This window comes from Juglans regia, chromosome 2, assembly GCF_001411555.2.
Source record: "Juglans regia cultivar Chandler chromosome 2, Walnut 2.0, whole genome shotgun sequence".
Classification (NCBI taxonomy): domain Eukaryota; kingdom Viridiplantae; phylum Streptophyta; class Magnoliopsida; order Fagales; family Juglandaceae; genus Juglans; species Juglans regia.
The window spans coordinates 21,889,263-21,912,334 of NC_049902.1; the positions used below are offsets into that span (position 1 = coordinate 21,889,263).

A 23,072-nucleotide genomic window follows, 5' to 3' on the forward strand; every position below is an offset into this window, starting at 1 on the left:
CGCAGGGGCAAGAGGACCAGGAACCTCCAGAACAGTATCTGGAGGGATATTGTATAACCTATGGTATGCACGAAGGTCGTCATTGGTCACAGTGGACATCAACAGTTTCCGAGCAAAATAGTTGAAACGGGCATCAATATCACCTTGGTTAGTCATGGCATAAAGAATAAGAGGTTAGAACTTTGAAGTCTCGGGAATGAAAGAGGATGAAGGTCCAAGGAAGAAGATGAAGGAGAGGGTTGAAATAAAAATAAAAAATGGCAAAGGAGAGAAGGAGGAAGTAATGGGCTCAAATAGTGCGATTGGATGACTAGATTTCTGAAATGGTAGCACGAAATTTGAACGGATTAGTCAACTGTGGGAAATCGGATCAACAGTTACCAACAGGGCGCGTACGTCACACGAACTGATCCCGAACGATGAGTGCAGGAACAAGAGTCTATCCGAGGAGACAACTTCAATTAATGGGAGCACGGACAAATCATTAGCTCTATTCATAGGGGAGGAGACGCATCTAGGGATCGTTTCGCAACCCAATAATCTAGAGAAAGTGAACGGGTGAATGTGCACGAGTGGATATCACTTTCCTCCAGAATTCCAGCACAGGGTGGAGACTCCCATAAAAACTCCTTGGTTTGAATTCATAGGGATACAAAAAAAAAAAAAAAGTTCATAATTTCTAACCCACAAGTGCGCTGAAAATTCGCGAGGTATTATGAAAGGAGTTATTCCTTGGGCCGGACCAGGAGTAAGGCCCAAGTCAAAGCCCAGATGTGAGGTCTGGGAAAGGCCGAGTGTGCTAGGAGGACTTGGGTCGGAACCCAGGCATGACATCTAGGTCGGGCCGTGCATATGTTGAAAGCCCAACTAGAAGACATGAGAATGACTTGAGGAAAAAGAGATGCCGCATTCAATGCAACCTAGAAATGTGTAGGGTAGTGCGCCCCTGCATTAATGTGGCACCGAGAGACTTAAAGGAGAAGGTATGCGACATTCAATGCAACCCAGGAATATCTAGGGCAATTCACACTTTACATTAATGGAATAGAAGACATTTAAGGAAGAAGGCTCGCCGCATTCACTGCGGCCTGGGACGCGACAAATGGACATCATGAATATTCGATCTCCTACAAAGCAACACCCCACTACCATGGAGACTAGACCGACAAGTTTAAATAGATGCCTCTGGAAATCAACAAGCAATTTAACATCTACATACATTTCTACTACTTTATCTATTCATCTCCTACATTGAAACTAACTTGAGCATCGGAGGTACCACGGACCCCGAGGTCCCCATCCCCTCCTTGTAGGGAAGAATCCGAGTATTGTTAGCATGGAATCGCCTAGGCCTGCGAAACACGACATCAACAATCACCATCTAACAAAAAGTAATAACATCTATTTTGTTACCAACCACCATTATTTGCACCACCACCATTGCCATCATTATCATTATTAGTCTCGCTAATTGTTTCACTTGGCGGGTAGTCGAATCATCAAACTGAATCTATTAGTCTTTTTCTTCAATTTGTCTTATATTTCAAATTAAAAAAGAGTGGGAGGACATTGCAGATGTCCAACCTGGATAGGACTTTTAATGACAACAGTGTTGGCAGTGGATAAAATGAGGGAAAAAATAGGGACTTTCAAATTCAAGTGTCGGTCATTTTTCCCCCACTAATTTGTTATGAAATAAGGTGGTAGACTTATTCTATAGACATTTCCTAATGAGAGATTTTAGCAGATTAGGGTTTCCTTTATGTCCTACACCTTTTCTAAATCAAGCAATTAAAGACAAAATCAAATACTACAATCAATAATTGAATATAGATATTGTTGTTGCCTACGTACCTATCTCCATTGAATAATGAGCCTCCCAATTATGAGCCAAAGTAGATAGGGTTCAGGGTAGTAGAGAATGCCAATTGGAGTGAAGGGGTGGCTTGATTTCAAATAAAAAGTTGGGTACTCTCCATTCGTATAGTGCCCTCGCCAAGTTGGGAAAGGTCTTCTTTTTTGAATTACGTAATGTGATTGCACCATTTTTGGGACCTATATATGATGTTGGAAAGGACTACATGTACAACATCACCTTTAGGTATTGAGAAGGCCGCTCTTGATGTAAGACAACTCCACCAACTGATGATGTCAATGGTACTCCTTTGAAGCACACAGTCCAACAACTGTAAAGAAAGGAATGGAAAAAGGGACCCCTGACTCCATTTAGTCTGATAATTAACAAACTTTTAGACAAAGGAAATTAGATTTCTCCCTAGGAAGGCATGAATTACTCAAAAGTTCACACCCTCTGATTCATCCAAAAGAGAAGGAAATGACAAGTTTTACCCTATCTGCACCCGAAGCCAATCCCCTACCAGTCTTACCACCATGCCACAAAATGGGAGCTCTCATGGGTCCTTTTATTTCTAGCATAACAACGGTTCGAGGTAACAAAATAGTAAGTAACAGGCATCGGTTCATAAACACTATAAAACAGAGATGGTTATGGTGCGCTGTACGTTACTCAGCTCATGCAAAACTTTGGCCCGTTATGTTATATATGGAAGAGTTGAATTTATTGTTAGTCTGGTTACTCAAAGCCAGCAATTGGTTGCCGAATTTCACCCCACAACTAGAAGAAGATCGCGCTTCAGGAGTCATGCCATTGTGTCTTGTAAAGGGTTTTCAATAGGGAAAGTAGTTTATGTGTCAACCTAGAACTAGATGATGGGTCAAAATTCTTACTTTTTTGAGTAAAAATTAGTGATTAACCTAAATCTAGTAACATTTTTCTGATTTATTTGATAATAGATGTTTATTTTTGTACTATCTACTTTACCCTTGAAGTGAGAAAAGCAACTAAGTCAACACCTATTTGCTAGGGATCTACTGGCCCGAATGCTTGAATCTATTCCACCACAAACCCCTTTGTTCCTTCTACAGGATACTACTACAGGATCTTCACTACTTTTGTTCCTTCTTTGTTTATAGCTCGGGTTAGTCCCCAAGGGTCAGCTTTGATTTTCTCGAATCGTGTCAGTCTGCATCAAGGAAATCTCACAAAAAAAGGATAACATATATCATATATATATGATTACTGACCAAACCTCTCAACCAAATTTCTTATTTCATTGCCTCTACTACTGCCAAATATTTTCCTCTATATATGGTAGATATGTTGACTGTAATGTTGCCTTCTAACTAATGGCACAACTCGAGAGAGTGAAAACATGATCTCCTCTTATCCAAATCACCGGCATAATGTGAATCAACATACCCCTCCTGAGATCCCAATCATAGATGTCAGCAGTAATTTTCGCAGTGTGGAAGAAATATAGTAATCATTTCTGTAGGAAAGCACTGGACTGCAGTAGTTATAGCAACATGAGGTGAAGTTCACCACACAACGCACACCTTACAAACTAACAAGTGGTTCCTGGGTAAAGAATAATCCCCGAATGGAAAACAAAAGGATAAACTATTGTTGGGGAATAGACTTGCTTTGCCACACTAAATGATGCCAATTCACAGCAAGGCTGTGAGACCGAATATCATCCCAAGCAAGCTTGATATTCAAAAAGCACACAAATTAATGGGTCCAATCCCTACATAAAAGAAAAATACCCAGAAGCGAACATGGGGGGACAGGCAACACTCCAGGCCCTTTCGGGGTTAGCCAAGTTTGCCCCTTTCACTTTGGACAACCGTCCTTATAGCATCATAAAGAGGGCCTCCCTTTCATGATAAAAGATGCCTCATTTATTTGATCTCTATAGATAACAAAGATTATATTTTCAGGAGGAAGGTCAAGAAAATGGGTTGGCAGAAATTGCTTCTATTCGTTATATTGTTCTTCATTACAGCAGAGTATATATTTATATAGCAGTGTACAAAATCGTGAAAACAACGGAATCAAATCCTGACAAGGAAGGTACAAATATTCTAACAGAATTACAGCTCATTTGTATTTATTCTAGAAGATTCTGGGGTCCCTAATTTCAACCGAGATGTTGAGGAGCTGTGATCATCCGTGACTTGGGCAGCTGAGTTGTATTGCTTTTTGCTTTGGTGGCATATTTTGGGCAGATCTCAACACCCCCCCACAAGATGGAGAGTGGATAGTGAGAACTCCCATCTTGAGTAAAAGAGAGGACAATAATGGGGATGGAAGTGCTTTGGTGAGTAAGTCGGCTAGCTGTGAGCTTGAAGGAGTATAAGCAGTAGAAATGATCCCTTATTGAATTTTGTCACGAATCAAATGGCAGTCTAATTCTATATGCTTGGTACATTCATGAAAAATGGGATTAACTGCAATGTGCAAGGCAGATTGGTTGTTGCAATATAAAGTAGCAGGCTGAGAGTGCATAACTTTGAGATCAACAAGAAGATATTTGAGCCATATAATCTCACATGAGGCAGCTGCCATTGATCGATATTCAGCTTTAGCAGAGCTTCTAGAAATGGTAGTTTGCTTCTTGTATTTCCAGGAAATGAGAGATTGACCAAGGAATACACAATAACCAGTGGTTGATCTTCTTGTATCTGGACAAGAACCTCAATCCGAATCATAATATGCAGTGAGATGACAGGAAGAGGATGCAGCAAAAAATAAACCTTGTGCTGGAGAGTTCTTGACATATTTTAGCACCTTATATGCTGCTTGAAGATGAGGAAGACGAGGGGCTGCCATGTATTGGTTGAGCAAGTGAGTTGATTAAGTTAAGTCTGGCCTTGTAATAGTCAAATAAAGTAGGCTGCCAATAAGTCTCCTGTATAGACTTCGGTCATCAAGCAGAGTGCCTCCATCTTTTGAGAGCTTGAGATTAGAATCCATGGGTGTTGTGCTCAGTTTGCAACCAATGAGACCAGAATCATGCAATATATCAAGTGCATATTTACGTTGACAGAGATGAATACCAGTGGAATTTCTAGCCACTTCCAGACCTAAGAAATACTTTAGTGTGCCGAGATCTTTAATCTTGAATTTAGTGTGCAAAAATCTCTTGAGAGCTAAAATAGCTTGAGGATCATTAGAGGCCACGACTATGTCACCAACATATACGACTAGTGCAAGAAAAGAATGTCCAGATTGCTTGGTAAAAAGACTATAATCAGCTCTAGATTGAAGAAAACCAAAGCTAAGTAAGGATGATGAAAATTTAGCATACCACTGACGAGAAGCCTGTTTAAGGCCATATAGACTTCTTTTCAGCTTGCACACTTTGTCTTTCCCTTTAACCAAGTATCTCGGAGGAAATTTCATGTAAACCTCTTCGTCTAATTCTCCATGTAAGAAGGCGTTGTGAACGTCAAATTGATGAAGAACCCAACCTTTAATAGCAGCGAGAGCTAAGAGAGTTTTGACAATCACGAGTTTGGCAGCGGGGGGAAAAAGTTTCGTGATAGTCAAGTTCTTCTTGTTGTGTGTATCCTTTGGCAACGAGACGTTCCTAGTGTCTTTCAATGGTGCCATCTGCATGGTATTTAATTTTGTAAACCCACTTGGATCCAATAGCAGTTTTTCCTTGAGGAAGATCAATAATGTCCCAAGTTTTGTTTAATTCAAGAGCAGCAATTTCACTGTCCATTACTTTGCACCACTCAGAAGATTGGGCAGCTTGTTTATATGATGTTGGTTCAGATTGTTTAATAATGGAAGCAGAAAAAATGGCATGTTGGGGTGATAATTTTTCATGTGAAATGACAGATGATAAGGGATATGGATGAGTAATATGTGAAGTACCTTCTTCTTGGGAGCAGATCAATGAAGGAGAAGACCCACCAGCTTGTTGACAGTAGTAATCCTGCAAGTAAAAAGGTTGTTTCTTGGGTCTTTCAGATCATCGAGGAGCTATTTGGTGTTTGAAAAATGTGAGAAGGGGAAGAGGTGAATATAGGTGATTGAGGAAGAGGTGACTGAGGTGGGGAAGTGATATCTGGTGGAGGAGTAGAGTCTAAACCGTGAGGGATGATTTCTGGTTGATGAATTGGTGAAGGAATATCTGGTGGATGGATAGAGTCTAAGCTAAGAGGATTGATTTCTGGTTGGTGAGTTGAGGGGGTAATATTTGTAGGAGGTGTAGTGTTGAGGCCAAGAGGAATGAGGGGATTGTGAATGGAAATGGCAGTTTTGTATGGGAAAATTTGTTCATAGAAAATAACATCACGAGAGTTAAAAACTGATTTGGTTTGTAAATCCAATAATTTATAACCTTTTACTCCAAAGGGGTAACCAAGAAGGATGCATTTTCTGGCACGGGGGTCAAACTTGTGGCAATGAGTTTTCAAAGTGGAGGCATAGCATAGGCAGCCAAAGAGTTTTAGGTGGCTATATGTTGGTTTTACTTTGAATAAAAGTTGGTAGTGTTTGATTTTGGAGATTGGGAGAAGGGGTGCGATTAATTAGATAAGTGGCAGTCATAACACAATCGTTCCAATATGAAATGAGAATGCCAGATTGAAACCGTAATGCTCAAGCAATGTTCAAGATGTGTTGGTGTTTGCGTTCTACAATCTCGTTTTGTTGCAGACTTTCAATGCAACTTTTCTCATGGATTGTACCTTTTTCCATATAGAAATTTGTCATGGCAAATTCCACACCATTGTCTGACTGAATGGTATGGACTTTTGTTTGAAACTGTGTCTCTACTAGAGAGCAAAGAGATTGAAGAAATGGTCGAGTTTGTGATTTGTTTTTCATTAAATAAAGCCATGTTGATCTTGTGAAATCATCAACGGTTGTAAGAAAGTATTTGGATCCATCATAGGCCATATGAGAACAAGGTCCCCATATGTCACAATGGATTATATCAAAAGGTTGTTGTGCTTATGTTTGAGTAATGGGAAATGGTAAACGGTGCTGCTTTGATAAATGATAAGTATCACATGGAGAAATCTCATTCATGAATTTTTGTTTTGATAAGTCTTTTTGTAACAATAAAATACGGGAATCCGAGGGATGTCCCATTCTACAATGTCATAGTATGTGTTCAGAATGAGGGCTAGAAATAGAATTAAAATGGAAAGGTAAGTCAGAGGAGGTGGCAGTAAGGGCTTGAGCAAGTACTGTTGTCAACTGTAAATGGTATAAGTCATTGTGAGCCTCACCCTTCCCAATCGTTCTCCAAGAGGAAAGGTCCTCCACAAAACACTCATTGGTGAAAAATATGAAACAACAATTGATGTCCTGAGTTAACTTTCTAGTTGAAAGAAGATTAAAAGTAAATGAAGGGATGCAAAGAACATTTTTCAAAATAATGGTAGGGGTGAGTTGAACCATGCCTCGATGAGTGACAAGTGCTTGGTTACCATTTGGTAATTTAACATAAAAAGAAATTTTGGTTGGTTCTGAGGTGTAAAGGGAGGTGCAATAGATAATGTGATCTGTTGCACCCATGTTTATAATCCATGGAATTTGTGAAGATAAAGAAGATGGATTAAAAGCAGAGAGACATAAGGGAATACCAGATATGGCTGAAGATGATGGATGAGTAGATACTTGATTAGCCGAAGGTATTGGGGTCTGAGATTGCAGCAAAGCAAGTAGATTGTGATATTGCTCTTGAGTTAGAACATGTTTTGTACCATTAGTGATCTGCTCTTGGTCAGAGATGTTGATTTGGTTAGCAAATGAATCCATGAGCCTGATCCGATTGTGAAGCTTGTGGCCTGGTGGGTAGCCATGTAGCTTGTAGCACCTGTCAACAGTGTATCCAGCAAGATTACAGTGAGTGCAGATAGGTTTTTCCAAATTTGGATTGGCTTTAAAACATTTTTCCAAAAAATGTTCTGAAATTTTGCAATTAGTGCAAAAAGGTCTGTCTCTTTTTGGAAAACCAGATTGTTTTGTGGGGTCTTTGTTGTAGGTAAAATGATTTATGGTTGCAAAGACAAGTGAATCATAAGGGATGGGAGGATTGGAAAGTTGTTTACGCTTTTCTTCTTGCTGGACAAGGGCATATACTTCGCTTAAACTTGGTGGTGGCTTAAGTAAAATAACTTGGGCCTTGATGTTAGTGAAAGAATCATGAAGTCCCATGAGAAACTTCATCATCCAGTCACATTGCTGGTTGGCAATGACAGTTTTCATGGCACCACATGTGCAGGTTGGTATGGTTTCAAAATTTACGAGTTCAGCAAGCAAGCTCTTCAATTTTGAAAAATAAAGGCTAACTAAGTCGTCTCCTTGAGAGAGAGCATTGATAGATTGTTTCAACTCATAGAGCCGAGGACCATTGTTTTGTGCAAAACGTTGTTCTAACTCAAGCCAAAGAGCAAGAGCAGTTTCAACATACACAACAATGTTCTTGATTTCCAAGGACATAGCATTTTGTATCCAAGTTACAACCATGTCATTGCATTAAAGCCATGGTTCTAACAAGTTACTGGAAGCAAATGGTTGAGAGATAGTTTCATCGATGAGCCCTAGTTTCTTTTGATACGCAAAGATATGCGAATGGTGCGAGCCCAAGAGTGATAATTATCAGTAGTTAAAAGATGATTTGTGAGTAGTGTGACAGGGCCATCGTTTGGATTGAGAAAATAGGGGCTAAAAGGGTCTTTGGGGTTGAGGTTAATGGTTGCCATTTTACTGGCTTTCTGATACCATAACAAAGATTATATTTTCAGGAGGAAGGTCGAGAAAATGGGTTGGTAGAAATTGCTTCTATTCGTTATATTGTTCTTTATCACAGCAGAGTATATATTTATATAGCAATGTACAAAATGGTGAAAACAAGGGAATCAAATCCTGACAAGGAAGGTACAAATATTCTAACAGAATTACAGCTCATTTGTATTTATTCTAGAAGATTATGTGGTCCCTAATTTCAACCGAGATGTTGAGGAGCTGTGATCATTCGTGACTTGGGCAGCTGAGTTGTATTGCTTATTGCTTTGGTGACATATTTTGGGCAGATCTCAACAATAGATTCTGATTGTGATTGTCTTAAGGCCTAAGATATATTTAAGAAGAACCCTAATGAAATCCCTTTATAGATAAATTACCAGCAATCCCTTCCCGTAAAACTTATTTTCCTTTCTAGATGCACCGTGCACAACTTCTGAAGTGGGAAGGGGTTTGGGTTAGACTGCAGCGGAAGTGAAAGGTAGTAGTTACAGGTAGTGAAGCTAATAAGGAGGAGATCATTGTGATTGGGAATGGGAGCTCTATCACTCAACTCCCCGAGACTCATTTTGCTGCAATTTCTTTATCGGGAGAATAATATATATCATTTTTCTAGGTGCTCAGCAAGGGAGTGGGATTAAGTATTAACGATGGATTGTGTTGGCAATTTCTCATGTGAATTTAGAGCACTGTCCCCCTTCCTACGGTTTCTTATAGTGACACACAAACCACGCCCCCTCCCTCTCTAATTGTTTTTTTTTTTATAAAACCATACTACTGTAGAATTATGAAAAACAAAAAAATAAAATTTTGGCAATATGGTGACACTCCTGTGAGGGTATTTGTCCCACAAGTTAGTGATGGACAAAGGGAATTGAGTGAGTGCAATTGTGCACCAATGACCCCTATTTATAGGCCATCATACACCGGTTGGCAAAGGGTATAACCATTTGTAACTTAATGGTTGGCAAATGACACAACCTTAAGAAGTGACACAACCTTTTATTTAGATCAAAATGTTGTCTTTTGACACTTTCTTAACTATCACCTCCCATGGGAACCATCACCATGGAAAGGGTGTCAATCCAAGGGGTATACCGTTTGGTGATCACACCCCTTAGAATTACATCTCCCAGTTAATCATACAAAACAGTGATGATCCAGTTGAGTATTTTACCTTAGTACCAATATAAGCTTTCTACTACTCAACTCTCATCTGCATATTCTTGCAGATCGGTGTCAAAGCATGACAAGCCTCTACATGCACACATTTTTTTCATTACCTTATCTGACGACACCCTCCACCATATGTGCTCTCACTGACCACATATAAAGGGTGACTTCATTTCACTAAAAAAAACTTTAACGAACAGCATCAATTCTCTGTGACTAGATCAATAATAGATATCTCTATCACAATTGACGACTTCAACCGAATACATAACACATGTATCGACCTGTACTGAATTTTTGTTAAGTACTTCCTCTAGAAGCTATTCTTGAGGCTTTTCCTAATCACCTTATCAGCGACTTTACAAATGATCGACCAATTATTTGGTTAATCAACCTGCACTGAAATTTTACCAAGTACTTACCCTAAGGGCATTCCTGAGGTTTTCCTTAATTACCTTATCAGTGACTTTACAAATGACCAAAATTTTCATTTAGGTCTCACAATAACTTCAATTTTCTAGGCGTCCCCAAAATTTCCTGAGTTATGTGTCGACCATGACGTTGCTTCACCTAGGTTTCTCTGAACCCCATTCTAGTCACATGTTCTTTGAATTTCTCCAGAGATAATCCTTTGGTCATCGAATCTGCTACTATCTCGGTCAAAGAAATATAATTAACCTTGACCTCACATCTTTCTACTATATCTAAAATATAGTGATAATGCACATCAATATGTTTTCCATTGGAACTCTGTGCAATGAGATGACAGATTGATTATTATAAAACACATTGATTGGTTTTATGGATGTACCCAAATTTAAGCTTTCAATAAAGTGTTTCATCCACACTGCATTACTCACTACAGTACAACAAGCAATATATTCTGCTTCCATAATAGACTTAGTAACACAACCTTATTTCTTACTCAACCAAGAAACTGATGTTCCACCAAATAGAAATATATATCCAGTTGTAGATTTTCTATCATCTATATCACTTCCAAAATCAGCATCATTATAGCCGATTAATTCTAGATCACTAATCCCAAAGCACAATTTCAAGTTTTTGATACCTTGTAAATACCTTAATATACACTTCACTGCTTGCCAATGTTCCTTACTTGGATTGGATTGATATATGCTTACCAATCCTACTGCATGAAAAATATCTAGTCTTGTACTTGTCATTGCACACATGAGGCTTCCCACAGCTTGAGCATAGGGAACTTTAAGCATTTCGTTTAATTCCTCCTCATCTTTTGGGAACATAGTTTTATTTAAAGCATGACTTTTGCAAACAGGTGTACCTAACGATTTACAATTTTCCATACCAAATCTTTTAAGTACTTTTTCTAGATATTTTTCTTGATCTAAATACAACATCTTTGAATTTCTTCCCCTAGAAAATCTTATACCAAGAACATAGGTTGTTTCACCCATGTCTTTCATTTTAAATTTAGATTTCAAGAATTCTTTTATTTCATTCATCATATCTAGACAATTACTTGCCATTAATATATCATCAACATATAATGATAATAATGTTAATTTATTATCATTTTTCCATATGTATATACAATGATCTAGTAGACTTATTTCATATCTCATTTCCAAAATGGCTTGGTGAAACTTCAAGTACCACTGTCTTGAATATTGCTTAAGTCCATACAGTGACTTCTTCAACCTGTAGACTTTTTCTTCATATCCTATAATTTGGAATCATTTTGGAAGAATCATAAAGATATGCTCCTTTAATTCACCATTAAGAAAAGTTGTCTTTACATCTAACTGATATAATTCCAAATTCATCTTGGCAACAATAGACATGATAATCCTTACAGATGTGAACTTCGCCACAGGGAATATGTGTCTACAAAGTAGACACCTAGTTTTTGAGTGTATCTCTTGGCCATTAACCTTGTTTTATACATTTTCAAACTACCATTAATTTTAAATTTTCTTTTGAGAACCCATTAAGAACCAATAGCTTTTCTATCTTTTGGAAAGTCATCCAGAATAGGTGGAATAGTGCTGGTATCTTCAAATATCAACCTAGAAAGGTGGTCAGCCACCACATTCTTAACACCCTTCTTGTCCTTAATTGTGAGATTGAATTCTTGCAAAATCAAAATCCATCAGATTAGTCGCACCTTAGCATCCCTCTTGGAGAGAAGGTACTTAAGAACGACATGATCAGTAAATACAATGATAGGTGATCCAATCAAATAAGCACGGAATTTATCTACCGCAAATACTATAGCTAGCAACTCTTTCTCAATGGTAAAGTAATTTATTTGAGCGGTGTTTATAGTTCTACTAGCATAATAAATAACATAAGGTTTTCCCTCCTTTCGCTATCCAAGTACAGCTCTCACTGCATAGTCACTTGTGTCACACATGATTTCAAAGTTAGGAAGACTCCAATCAGGTGGTTGCACAATAGGTGTGGATGTTAATCTGTCAATTAGCGTTTTAAATGCATCTTGACAAGCATCTGTCCACTCAAATGGGGCATCCTTTACAAGAAGGCTAAGATCATAGAAAATTTTTGTGTAAACCTTCTATAAAAACCAGCATGACCAAGGAAGGATCTTACCTCTTTAACAGTTTTTGGAGTTGGCAACTTTGAGATTAACTCAATCTTGGATTGGTCAACCTCTATATCTTTAAAAGAAATAACATGACCTAATACAATACCAGAGGATACCCTGAAATGACACTTTTCCCAATTGAGCACAACGTGTTTCTCTTCAAAGCGAACCAAGACTCTCTTCAAAATTATCAAACAAGTGTTAAAGGAGTCACCAAAAATAGTTAAATCATCCATAAAAACTTCCATACAATTTTCAGCCATGTCACTAAATATGCTCATCGTGCAGCGTTGAAAAGTAGCAGATGCATTACACAATCCAAATTGCATTCTACGAAAAGCATACGTACCAAAAGGGCAAGTGAAGATGGTTTTATCTTGGTCTTCTAATGCAACTTCAATTTGATAGTAACTAGAGTAACCATCCAAAAAAGTAAAAAGGGTAACCAGCAACTCACTCAAGGATTTGATCAATAAAAGGGAGGGGAAATGGTCTTTTCAAGTGTCAGCATTTAATTTTCTGTAATCAATACACATCTGCCACCCAATCACAAGCTTTGTAGGTACTAGCTCTCCCATTTCATTCTTCACCACAGTAACGCCTGACTTCTTGGGGACAACCTGCATAAGACTAATCCATTTACTATCAGCAACAGGATAAATAATCCCTGCATTTAACAATTTTAACACTTCATTATTTTCCACATCTTTCATGGTGAGATTAAGTCTGCATTGTGGGTCTCTACGACGGTTAGCTCCTTCCTCTAAATTAATTTTATGAGAACAACATAAGGGGCTAACACCTTTCATATCAGCAATGCTCCAACCTATAGCTGACTTATGCTCATCTAAAGTGCGAAGCAATTGCTCACCTTGAGAGTCATAAAATTCAGATGAGATAATAATAGGAAAAATATCACCTAGACCGAGGAAAGCATATTTTAAACCTTTAGGCAAAGGTTTCAATTCGGCTTTTGGTGCCTCCGAACTTGAAATAATCTATTTTTCACTTCTCTTGGGCAACTCCTCAATTTTTGGTTGACAAGCCTATGTGCCATGATCCTGAGTTCCATGAAAAACAGCACAAACATCAACAACATCAGATGAATCACTAATAGTATGTAACTCAGAGTTAATAAGGAAGTATTCAGGGGGTCAGAATCATAAGCTATGTGAACTCCAATGTCTATGAGTGCGTCAATCATGTATGTTTGGTGACACTCATAATCTTCTATCGGTTGTTTTCCAACATGAGAAATATTCACCTCGAGAGTCATATTCGCAAAAGAGAGTTCCATTAGACCGTTCCTGCAATTAATAAGAGCATTAGCAGTAACAATGAAATGTCTACCTAAAATCAAGGAAATTTTAGAACTAGAATTAACAACAAAACTGGTGTCAAGAATTAAGAAATCAGCAAGATAATAAAATTTATCAATTTGAATCAAAACATCCTCCACCACACCCCGTGACACTTTGACTGAACGGTCAGCTAGTTGCAATACCATAGGCATGGGTTTGATTTCTCCCAACCCTAACTGCAAATAAATTAAATAAGACATCAAATTTACACTGGCTCCTAAATCTAGCAAGGCTTGCCCAAACTCATGATTCCCAATATTTCATGCAATGGTTGGACAACTAGGATTCTTGTACTTAGGAGGAATTCGTTGCTCAATTAGAGCACTAACTTGCTCTGTCAGAAATGTTGTCTTCTTAACATGGTGCTTCCTCTTAATTGTACACATATCTTTGAGAACTTTTAAATAAGTAGGAACTTGTTTTATAACATGTAAAAGAGGAAGATTGATATTTACCTGCCTGAAGTTCTCCAAGATTTCATTGCTAGAATCCAAAGTTCGTATACCAGATTTTAAAGCTTGGGAAAATGGTACCTTAATTGGGCTCTTGATTACCTCGACTACCATGAGCAACTCGGCACTATCATTGCTTTGTTCTTCTTCTTCAACATCCTCTGGCTTATTAGTTGTTGGCATGTGTAAGAACTTACCATTTCGTGTCACAATGGCATTGATCTCCTTCAAATTTCCTTGAGCCATATGTTGACCTTGGGGCATACGTTGAGCTTGAGAAGGGAACTTGTCATGCTCATTCACACTCAACAAAGTCATCAACTTGGAGACAGGACTCTTTATCTCATTTTTCTCAACAACTTGCGTAATCAAAGACTCAAACTTTTGATTAGTTTTACCTTGTGCCTCAATAAAAGCATGCAAAGTATCTTCTAAAGGGTTTCTATAAGAGGGAGATGCATGATATGGTGTAGAGTACTTCCTTGATGGTTGTGATTGTGCAGGGTTGTGAGTGTTAGACTTCCCATGGAAGTTTGGGTGATTTCTCCAACCAGGATTATATGTATTTGAGTAGGGTGAAAAGGGATTTTTATACATGCCAAGAGAATTGCAATGTTCCCATACACTCCTCTGATCTCAGTAAGTGTTGGGCAATCTTGTGTAAGATGATCTACTCCCTGACAAACAAAACAAAGTTTAAAGGCATTGACTTGGGGAATATTACAAGCTGCCATAGTTTCCTTCATCTTCAATGCGACTAACTCTCTAGTTAGGCCCTCCATCCTTGCCTTCACGTTATCTTCTTCTCTAAGATGATAGATGCCTCCACTTGAATGAGTTTGATTGGAGCGTGCTAGATTGGTACTGTCAAAAGCATTTGGTCCTGTCCAAATGTGAGCTTTTTCTACAAGTTCATTCAAATACTATATTGTCTCATCCGGATCCTTCTGCAAAAATTCATCATTACACATCATTTCAACAAAATGACACACTCTAGAAGTAAGACCTTCATAAAAATAGCTAACTAGACACCAGCTTTCATAACCATGATGGGGACACAAGCTAAGTTACTCTTTAAAACGTTCACATGCTTGATAGAAAGTCTCACTATCCTTTTGTGTAAAAGTTGAGATTTTCCTTTTCAAAGCATTAGTCTTATGATGAGGAAAGTATTTTTTGAAATAGATTTGGGTCATCTCAACCCATGACCCAATCGACTGTGGTCTCAATGAATACATCCAACTCTTCACCTTATCCTTTAGTGAGAAAGGAAAGAACTTAAGCCAAATAGTATCTATAGTGCCAAGTTGACCATGAAATTTAGCAACAACCTCTTCAAACTCCCTAATATGCACATATGGATTTTAACTCTCCAAACCATGAAAAGTAGGGAGAAGTTGTATCATACCTGGTTTGCGATCCATTGGAGGAATATTAGGTGGAAATATAATGCATGATGGTGTTGTTGTGCATGTAGGATGAAGGTACTCATGTAGAGTCCTAGGTTGATCTTCGTGCACACTTATGTTAGACGAAGAAAATCATGAATTAGAATGTGTATCAAAATTAGATGGCGTGTCAAATAGATTATCAAAGAGGGTGTCAGTGTCTACTTCAGGTCTCCTTGCAAATCTACCTAACCCGTCTCTATATCTATGCATGCAACACTAAAAGAGAAAGGGGAAAAAAAAGTAAATCTAAAATTAAAAGAAAGCAAAAGAAAGGAACAAGTTTACCACCGCCATTGGTGTGTCAAATTTATCAAACCAATTCCTTGAATGTGCTTTTTGAACCGTCTCTCCGGCAACGGTGCCAAAATTTGATTATGCCCAAAGAATAACATGGTTGTCGCAATATAGATTCGGGTGTCGAATCCACAGGGAGATGGTAGAAACACTAAAAGAAACTAAAACTTTAAGAGAAAAAAAATCAAAGTAGCAATGTAAGATGAATCTTTTCTAAAAAGAAATAAATTAAAGAGCCAAAATGTAATAATGAAAAGGTTTGACCAGAATTAATAGCAGCGAAGCATCAGGAATCCCTTACTTGAACTTGATAATTCTATTCATAATAGATTCATGGGATACTCAATAAGAGATCACAGCACCAGACTCTCTAACCGAAAAATATATCTTTATAACCAATTTGTTCAAATGTAATTCTTGAAAACCACTTTTCTTTTGAAAGCACGAATTGCTATCCTATTAGACTTAGATTCAAAGATAACAATATACTCAATAGCAATACAACAGCAGAGAATCACACCAATAAGATTGACAACCAGATCTGAACGTAAACACCTCAACAATCCCATAGAGAAAGCATGACTGAATCTATGAAAAACATTGGTTACAAAATTATCCAAATACAAGAAAGACTAATAAGAGATGATAAACAAGAATTGTATCAACAAGAAAGTTTATTACATGAATCCAATAGAATTGAAATCATCAACATTCAAGAAAGTTCATCCCTAGCTTCACCAAGGAATTAGCTCTCCATTCAAAAGAAGAAGAATACTTTTTCTAGAAGATGACTTTCTCCAAACCCTAGCACCCTCTCTACCAAAACAAGAAGGGATTCTCCTTTTCTCCTCCTTGGCTCTCTATTTTTGTGATACCCCGTATTTACGTGTATTTTGACTAAGTAACTTATTACATTTATTAAGATTATGAGTTTTCTTGTTTTAAATTTTAGATGATTTAGGTGATATTATTTTATGATTTTTAATTATTAATTCAATGTGTTTTCTTGTTATTAATTATTTTTCATTATTTAAATTGCTATTTAATTTAAATTAGTTGTTTGTGGGTTTTTAATTAATTTATTATTAGATTTAATTATTTTATTTTAATTTAAGCACTACATTTAAATTATTTTAATTGACTTATTGTTTTGAAATCTTTTTCGTTGGATCATTTTTGTGATCCAATATGTGAGAATTGGACCTCATTTCTTTCCCTCCATTTTTCTTTTTCCTCTTTTTCTTTTCTTCTTCTCTTTTCTTTTTCCTTCGTTTTTCTTTTTCTCCCTTGCTTCCTCCTACGCGCACGAGCCCCTCTCTCCCCCTCCCCGTGCGTTTTCGTCGTCCTCCAGCCCGCCACTGTGCGCCACCGTCTGGCTACACCATCCCTCTCCTTCCCTTCCCCACCGGCCAGCGACCACCCCCCTTCAATCCCAGCCCCTTTCGCACTGCCGTGAGTCCCCACGCATGGCTAGAAGAAGCCGCAACCTTCTCTTCACTCCAACGCCACCGTCGCGCCACCTCCAACCACCATTTTTTCACCACATCTTCCTCGACCTCTTAGCAACCTAATGCACCCAACCCCAGCTTAGATCCGCCACCAGTGAAGCCCCACCATCAACATTTCCGTTTTGGGCTTTTTGGTCTTCAACCGCCCTCTAGGCCACCACCCACAGCCAACCACCACCACCATTAGCTTCACCGACATCCCTAAGCCCTTCTCTAGCAATCTCGGGTCTTGGTTTGTCCTTGTTCAAAAGTGAGTTTTTGAGACCCACGGCCGCAGTGCATTTTGCATTGTTCTATTGGTGTGTTGCTGTCTCTTGCACCTCCGTGATCCTTCGGAAATTATAATAACACGTTGTAAGTACTTTCCCAAATAACTTTTGAGATATAAATGTATTTTTACGCTAACTCATTTATTTACTGTGATTGGTTGGTTGTGCCAAACTGAGTCTGAGGAGTAAGGGGGTCGGATGGATTGGAGGATGGAATTGTTTGTGTGTTTAGTTTATATTGGTTTTGGTTTGTCCTTGTTCAAAAGTGGGTTTTTGAGACCCAAGGCCACAATGCATTTTGAACTATTTTGTTGTTGTGTTGCTGTCTCTTGCACCTCCGTAATCCTTCGAAAATTATAATAAAGCACTGTAAGTACTTTCCCAAATAACTTTTGAGATATAAATGTATTTTTGTACTAACTCATTTATTTACTATGATTGGTTGGTTGTGCCAGACTAAGTCCGAGGAGTAAGGGGGTCGAATGGATTGGAGGGTGGAGTTGTTTGTGTGTTTGGTTTATATTGGGATTTTTTGGTTGTTGGATATTGATGTCGTGTCTTGTACATTGCATGTTTGCACGCATGTTCATGTTTGTAAATGGAAACTGGATTTTCGTGTAATTGCATTCATGTTCATGTGTTTATTGAAAACTGGATTTTCATGTGAGAGAAAGGAAAGAGACTGCAGGGATCGTGGTAGAGTCCTGCCTGTGATTCCCGCCTACGGTGCACGCGATAGGGATGGTGGTAAGCAGGGATGGTGGTTGTGTCCCACCTGCGATTCCCGCCTACGGTCCATGCGGCAGGGATGGTAGTATAGTCCCGCATGTGATTCCCGCCTACAGTGCTTCTATATGTACTCATTATGTACAAAGGAACTGTACGGATGGTGGTAAGCAGGGATGGTGGTAGAGTCCCGCCTGTGATTCCCGCCTACGGTGCACGAAGTAGGGATGGTAGTAAGTAAGGATGGTGGTAGAGTCTCGCCTGTGATTTCTGCCTACGGTGCATGCAATAGGGATGGTGGTATAGTCCCGCCTGCGATTCCAGCCTACAGAGTCCGATAAATGGTTGGATTTTGTGTGAATCATTTTCTGGGAAAATGCCGGATTATATTTTTGGGCCAAAATGGGATTTTGGCGTGTGTTGGAAAACATTCATTTTCGGGAAAATGAGGTTTTGGGGTCTGTTTGTTGGTTGCATTAATGCATTTTTATCTTATGAGTTGTTTGGATTATTACTTACGTACGGTACCGTTTTATGGTATCGCAGATTTTGATGCAGATGAGGATGACGAGCCTTAGGCTTTGGCTCCGCTGGAGGAGTGACCTGGGGTTGCTCACGTGTATCGAGATTTATTTTCCCACTTGTGATGTATTTTGCCCTTTGTACTATATTTTGGGACAACTGTATTACTCTTTAAAACATTTTGTTTTAAATGGATTTGTATTAAACAATTCTGGTACTTAGTTGACTTACTTAAATTATCCGCTACGTTTTTGTTGTACACTTTCTGCATGTACACATACTTGGCACTTATCGTTGGGATGCGTGACCCATGTTGTCATCATCCCGACGTCACGATCCCCGCATTGCCGCACGAGGGGTCTAGGCGTCACAATTTTCCTTACTTTTCACGAGCCATCCCAATTAGGAAAGAAAATTGCGTGCAAACTTGGGTAGGTAATACTCCAGATTTCCAGGTGCATATTGAGGGCCCTTGTTCGCTTAGTAGACAGTTGAATTAGAAAAGTTTTATTTTGGAACAATTGTAACCCATTCAATTCACTTTCCAACGCATCTTTAATTGCCTTAATTGGATATCAAATGGCGAAGATATGACCATAATACTAACAAGTACTCAGAGAGGCTGCAAAGTCTGAATATTTTTCATTAATTGCTCATTCCTTCCTTGTTTATGACTCGAATTTCTTTGACCTTGGATGTCTGAAATTCTCCATTGATTGTTCTTTTCTTCCTTATTAGCCAGACTTCAGTTTAATCATTTTTAAATTCATTCCTGCAATAAAATCATTAGACACTTAATCAAAACTCGGGCACTATGGAATTAAAGTTTAAATTGGAAAAACATAATCAAAATGCCCAAATAACACATATAATTTAGCAATTAAACTCGTAAAAGCTATGTTCATAGTACACTTTCATGCACTTATGAGCTCCAAAACATTATTTTTGTTTATCGATTCTATTTCATCTTTCATGGTCTCAAGTCATCTATCTAAATTGATACTATTAATTACCTCAACAGAATTTTCAAAATCATTTTCTAAATTTTTCAAACTGGTATTTAGTGCATAATGATCTTGAAATAATATCAATGATCGTATGGTTCTTTTACTCCCACTATCTCCAACATCAATACCTAAAGATTGATTTTCATCTGAATTTCTTTTGTTTTTATTATTTTGTATCTGAATAATATCATAATTTTCATTGTCACACTTTGTGGAGATTTGATGATTTTCTAAATTATTTAATAAATCTATCTAATCAACTGGAGTAATAAGGTTTGTATTTTTCAAGAAACCGTCATCTCTACTTTCTATCAATCCTCTTTCAAAATGATAAAATCTGTAATCACCTTCGTTTTCTACATACCCAATAAACCTGCATTCCCAGGTTTTACTTTTTCAGTTTATCCCATAGTGGCCTTAGGATAAGCACTTATGCCTTACAACCCCATACTTTGAGTTTACTTAAATCTGGTTTATGTCCCGTCCATATCTCGTAAGGTGTAAGAGGCGGTTTTGCTTTGGTTTTAACTCTATTTATTATATATGTCGCAGTCGATAATGCTTCACCCAAAAAAATGTGTTGGTAGATCAGCATATGCCATCATCAATCTCGTCATATCCAATAGAGTTCTATTTCTTCTTTCTGCAATGTCATTTTGTTGAGGTTTATATGGCATAGTATAAATGTATCTTATACCATTCGATTTGCAGAAATTATCCTAAGCTTCAAATTCACCTCTTCTATCACTATTCAAACCTTTAATGGGCCTACCCAAGTGGGTTTCTACTTCTACTTTATATTCTTTAAATTTCTCAATTGCCTCAAATTTATGTTTGAATAAATAAATATGCTCATATCTTGAATAGTCATCAGTGAAAGTAATAAAATACTTCATTCCTCTATGGGTTTTAGTTCTAAAAGGTCCACAAACATCAGAATGTATCGTTCAAGTAAATCTATGGATTTCCAACTTTTTGAAAAAGATTTAATACTAATTTTTCCTTTGATACATGGTTCACATATATCAAGATTATTTGAGTTTATTTGTGGTATTAATCCACTTTTATACATTCTCGTCATCTTATTTTTATTTATATGACCTAATCTTACATGCCATAAATATGCACAATCAGTAGACACATTCAAATAATCAGAAATAGATACTTTATTCATATCAACATTCAGTACATACATATCGTGATCTTTCACGCCTTTCACTGAAACATTACCCTTACTTATTACAACGGTTCTAGACTTAAACTTAACTGTGTAGCCTTTCTAATCTAGTACAAGCACTGATACTAAATTCCTATGAATATTAGGTACATATAATACATCACTAAGTAAAATAACGAAACCATTCACTTTAAATTTACATATACCTTGCCCCAAGATATCGCAATATGTGTTGTTGCCCATATACACTTTGTGCTCTCTTGTTTGTTTATCGTCAAGTTTGACAAACATATCCTTATTCTTGCATATATGTCTTGTTGCTGCAGAATCATCCCACTATGAATCTGACGCTGGTTCCACTAGCATAACTTCTAAGACTGTCATCATAATTTCTTTGCTTTCTTGTGCTTTTTCCTTATTATGACATTGTGATTTGTAATGTCCATTCTTTCCACACTTAAAATAGTTTCCAATAAATCATAAACAATTTTGACTTCATCTTGTTCTGTGCAAAATGCTTGTCCAGAGCCATCAATAAATTTGATGATTCATCATCTCTATTCCTCATTTTCATCATTTCTCCTTCAAGTACTAAAAAGTACTAGAAGCGATGTCATTGTTATTTCATTTTCACTGTGTTAAAGAAATAACAATGTGATCCCAAGATGGAGGAAGACTATTTAGTATGGTTGTAACTTGCATTTTATCAGTGAGGGGATGACCAGTATTAAATAATTCTTTTGCAATCAACTCCATTTGAAGTACATGATCGCCGATGTCATCATTCTCTTTCATACATGTTCGGTTATACTTATCTAATAATAACTGTATATAAATATCCGACCTTAAACCATACTTAGCATCAACTGCATCCATAATTTCTTTAGCAGTTTCACAGTCTTAAAAAAGAGGAAGGATATGATCATTTGTACAATACAAAATTAATGCTCTTGCCCATGTATTGTGTTCTTCCCATTTATCTTCACTTGGTTCGCTGCTCTCACTTTCATTCAGCCCATTTTCTACACTTTCTTATGGCTTTGGTGTTGTTAATGTGTATAAGATATTTTCATGGGTTAGAAGAAAAGTTATATACTTTTTCCAGGCCTGAAAATCTCTTCCATTCAGTTTTTCTATCCTCGAGTGATTAATACTTTTCTTCAGTGCCATAAATAATAAACCTTAAAAAATTTAACAACAAATAGATTGTAGAAATAATAAATGTGTTCAATTGTAAATAAATTAAATATAATAGTTCAACTGTGAAAAATTAAAATTATTACAAATTTAATAGTAATAATAATCCTTGGATTTAATCTAAGGTGGCTGCGTTGAAATCCTCCTACTATATTTTAAATGAGGAAAATAATCAAAGTGACGTCCCATTCAAGGATTCCTACGAACTTTCCTTGATGTTTCTCCATTATCAAAGAAATTTTGGCGATCATCTCTACTAGCAGGTGCTCTATTTTGATTTGGCACAAAATTTGGAGCATAACGGCTTTTGAACGAACCAAATCGGGCTTGAAATGACCCCGAACGACCTGAAATACCAAATCTGGCCCGAACTGGTTCAGAAAACCAAGTCAACCTGTTCAGTCGGTTCAAACTAGGTCCAGGAGAAGAAAATCGGTGGTCAACAGCTCGGTCAACGATGCGGTCAATGGCTCGGCTGGAAGGGGGTGAAACAGCACCGTTTGAAAAGGGCCATTGCTTCTCTTCAGTGGCCAAAACGACACTGTTGTTTGGTACTATGGGTCGAACGACTATGTCGTTTGGCCCAAACAATTTTGAATTTTGAGAATCGTTGGACAGTTTCATCCAGGGTCTTCTTCCTCGCTCTAGGCCTCTTCCGAAACTGTGAAACTGAGATCCTCACTTCCGTTCGGCAAAATGGTCAATGGCGTTGAGGA

At 37.7% G+C, this 23,072-nt stretch overlaps 1 non-coding gene across 1 annotated transcript; it reads left to right on the forward strand.

Moving 5' to 3' along the window:
• Positions 1–15,247: 15,247 nt before the first annotated feature.
• LOC118347792 lies at positions 15,248–15,355 on the forward strand. Its single transcript, XR_004800939.1, has one exon. It is a non-coding gene; the product is annotated as a small nucleolar RNA R71 (small nucleolar RNA).
• Positions 15,356–23,072: the final 7,717 nt, after the last annotated feature.